This window comes from Corylus avellana, chromosome ca6 (genome assembly GCF_901000735.1).
Source record: "Corylus avellana chromosome ca6, CavTom2PMs-1.0".
NCBI lineage: Eukaryota > Viridiplantae > Streptophyta > Magnoliopsida > Fagales > Betulaceae > Corylus > Corylus avellana.
In genome coordinates, this window is record NC_081546.1 from 29,021,528 (window position 1) to 29,025,740 (window position 4,213).

Consider the following 4,213-nt stretch of genomic DNA (forward strand, 5'->3'; position numbering starts at 1 on the left):
AGAAATGTTTCCAAACACACAATTGGAAGTGGCTCATCTAATTAACCACATAATTAATGTGCACAATAAAATGTACTACAAATAAAGCAAATAACAAGAAAATCTGAACAAAAAAAAAAACAAAAAAAGAAAACAACATTTCAATATTCAGAGCAAAATTCCATATCATATACAATGCTTCATTATTAAAGATGTTCAAACCCAAAATCAGGGCCAGAGAGGGAACGTAGAGAGAAAACCTTGACAGCTGCGGTGGGGAGGAGGTCATTTCCCCTCCCCCTTACTCCGCTTTCTTTTTTTTTTTTTTTTTCTCCCCATCCCCTTCTTATTTTTTCCTTTATCTTTTCAATTTTCTATTTAATTTTTTTTTTTGGTTTTTTCAATCAGTCTAGTTGCTCCAGCTATCTCTTTGTTTATGCTGCACTGCCTTCGTCCACCTTCTACCGCGTTGCCCCTCTCTTCTCCTCCCTGGATTCGATTAGACTTTATATCAAGTTTTTCAAATCTAGATCTAGTTTCCTTAATTGGTTTCGCTCAACCATGCACCAGCCGACCGCGCTTATGAGTCCCTCAGGTGCCAATCTCGTCCACCACGTTCACCAGATATACATGATAAGAGGAGACGCATTGAGCACTCTGCTTGTAGCTCTTGGATGACAAGAAATCAAAGAAACGTTACTTTGCTCCCACATACTCAGAAGTCTCTACGCCCATGTATAACGGATTAACGGATTTGCATAGTGCGTTCAAAAGCAAACAAGGTGCAAGAAGCGGAAAGAGCACCGCTTGTCCAATGGAAAAGAAGCTCATCTTTCCTTATCATCTCATTAATTGAGAATGCACTTGGGCCAAGGAAAAAAGACGAGTGCTTTTACTTGCCTTATTAGAGATCAATATGCCCATGAGACACGACTCTCCGAGCTTGAATGCTACGAGAAAGGAAGCTCTGCAAACTTCTATTAGATATTTTTTTCTAAATATTTGATTGGCTATATTCGGTGACTAAAACGCTTATGTAATTTCCCCATGTATTTCTCGAGTTTTATAACTCAAGTCAGGCAAGGTTAGTACAGCCTGTTAGCCAGGGTGTTAGCAAGCCGTTTGATGAGTGCCAAATGTTGCATATTTGAGCCATTTAATTTGCATATGTTAATTTTTTAGCATTGTTATTTGTTTGATACTGTTTTATTTTAGTGTTTTTAAGTTCTAAAGGGAAAATGCAACTCATTCCATTAATTCTAGAGCTTAAGACACTTCGGGGAGCATTGGCAGCAAATTTGGATCTAGCAGTGATTCACACCTGACGAGTCCTACTAAAAAGGACATATCTAGATTTGTAGAACTCAGATTGGAGCAAGCTTTGCGGCATTGGAAAGCTAAGTCAAAGATCTACAAAGTCATAGTTCACAAGAGCTTGCTAATTCCAACTTTTACAAGGTAAAAAGAGCCTCCATTCGCAGGCCGTTTGAAAGTTGTTCGAACAATGATTTCCCAATCCGAACAGTAGGAAGACCCGTCCAGATGGCAGTGCGCTCGGGCGCACGTATTGTGCAATCGAGCACACTTGTGAGGGAGGTCTGGACGCGGAAAAAGTCCATTCGGATAGACCACCTATCAAACACTTAGGTTAAAGTCCCTAGAAAACTCTAGAAAAAGCCCTATAAATAGGAAAGACATCAGATAATAAGGAGGAGGCTATAGAGTATGAAATTTCAAAGTAGAGAGAAAAGAGTTTAGGGTCTTCCTAGCTTTTTGTGTTCTCAACTTTGGAGTTTTTAATTTGTAAGCTTCTCAACTCTTCATGGATTCAATTAATCTTGTTTTGTCTTTCAATTCCATGAGAGGCTAAACCTCAACTAAGGTTGAGGATGAAGCCTCACTTATGATTAGCAACATTGTTCTCATGTGATGTAATATTTTCAAATTTAATGATTGATTTTCCAATTGTTTTACTTCAAATCAATTTTGTGGAATGATTTTTGGATATCTTTTATGATTCAAGAATGCATTTGATGATTTAAGATAATTTTATAAAATTGATTATGCCTGGTTTTCTTTGCTTAAAAATTGGATATCCCTTGTGATTTATTCTACGAATACAATTGATGTTTTAATTTAAATTGGATATCTTGTTGTGATTTATGGATACACTTGATGATTTGATTTAAATTGGATTCCTTTTGTGATTTGTGTAAAGAGTGGATACATTGGATGATTTTGATTAATTACTTGAAGCAAAAGTAAAACATACTTAAGATTTAATTGTGAGAACTTTGGAAAATATTATTGATCATGGGCATATGTTGCTATGAATTTGTGATTCTAAAACCTTAGTCTTTCTTTACTTGATTAATTTCACTTAATTCAGTTTATGCTTTTGATATTTCATTCACAACAACAATCTCTCAAGTTTGGAACTAGGTTAGGATTTGATTAATTTAGTCATAATTACATTTCAAAAACACAATTCCCTGTGGGATCGACCTTGCACTTGCAATCCAATAACTGCAAAGGATTCGTGCACTTGTGAGTAATTAAAATTTTCACAACACCGTTCGAACCCTGGAGGTCAGTGCTGCCCGTTAGCAAGCCGTTCAGACGGGAGCCTGAAGAAGATTTTTCAACGCTAATTCCAGGGAGCTCCGTTAGCAAGCCGTTCGCAGGCCGTCCGGATAGTGGTGGGTAAAGTTCATAAAATGATTTTTTAAATTATTAAAAGAGGTTCCTTAGGGTTTCACATGCCAGCTGGATTGCTTAACCTAGTTGCGTTTGTAGTACCATTTGGACGGTGGTCAGCAGACAAGTCAACCAAGAATCCTGAAATGGTCCACTGAAGCAAGAATTGAGGAAAGCATGTCTCCTTGTCTTTAGAATGAAAATCAGGCCATTGGAACAAGTCCTGCTATGCGGCTGCCAAGCATCAGACATATATTAAAAAAAATAATAAAAAAAAATTTTTGTTATTTTTTTTTTTTTGTTAGTTAAATTTCTATGAGTTAGTATTTAATTTTTAATGCCTTAAAATTTGTTTTTGGATTCAAAACTAAAATTTAGGGGTGAAAGATTAACCCTTTAGGGATTGTATCATCCAAAAGGGATTAGATTATCCTAAATTTGGCGCTAATGCCTCAAATTTGGTGCTAAAACCTCAAATTTAGTACTAATACCTCAAATTTGGATTTCTCTTTAGTATCTCTCTTCTTCAATTATTTTATTTTTTAAAAAAAAAAAATTCTTGACCACGTCAGACTTTAGTAGACGTTAGGATGACCCAGGTTGCCAAAAATCTCTACTCCATTGGAACACTAAGGGAAGCCATCGGACGTTGGTGGAGAAGTGCTGCAGGAATCAGGGAACTTGCCTGCCAGTGGCATGCTGCCACGTGTCAAAGGATAGTATGGAGTTCCAGAAATGCACAAGCGTTCGGACGCCCCACCCACAATGTCAAGATGGTTAGCCTGTAGTGGTCAACAAAGAATCCACTTTGCAAAAAACATGGTATAAAGGATACAACATCTCGTCCACTTCCAGGACGTGGAAGTTAGCCATTCAGACACCCACCTCAGCCGTCCGAACGTCAGTCAGCAAAAGTCACCTAACTCTTGCTGACCAGCCTTGTTCCCATGCATCTATAAAAACTAAATAATAATCAAAAGCTACATTATAGAGGCTATAAGCACGTATTTATAGTCCTAAACTCCTAACCTAACTAGTAAAAAGTGATTAAGTCGGTTTCTAGCTACCTCTACGCTGGCCGTTCGGATGATCCCTAAATAACTAGAATTTAAGTGTGAAACTGAAACAATAACATAGGCGCTCAAATGGCCTTCGGATGGGGCTTCCGAACAGATGCCTCGGAATCACTATGGGGAGTTTCCGCAAGTTGCAAGTCCGAACAGACTTCTGAACGGCAGTCCCTGCAACTGCTTCTTCTAGCTCTTCCGCACGCATTTATGCTCTTGTCTTGACCCCCTTTCATGGTCCTCCGATCTACATCATTTGTGCTATAACTACTAGCAACCATGAACATATATTGCAACTTGTTTATTATCTGTTGTTCAGATAAACTGTCAATATTCCATTGATAGAGTTTATCTGAAGACACAGAAAATTGACTTTGGAAATTTCTTTCTTCAAATTGCATATCCAGAGGTGTTGGCCTTGGGTACCACTTCTTCGTTAAACTAGTTGGGATTACTTTAGAATTTTTTAT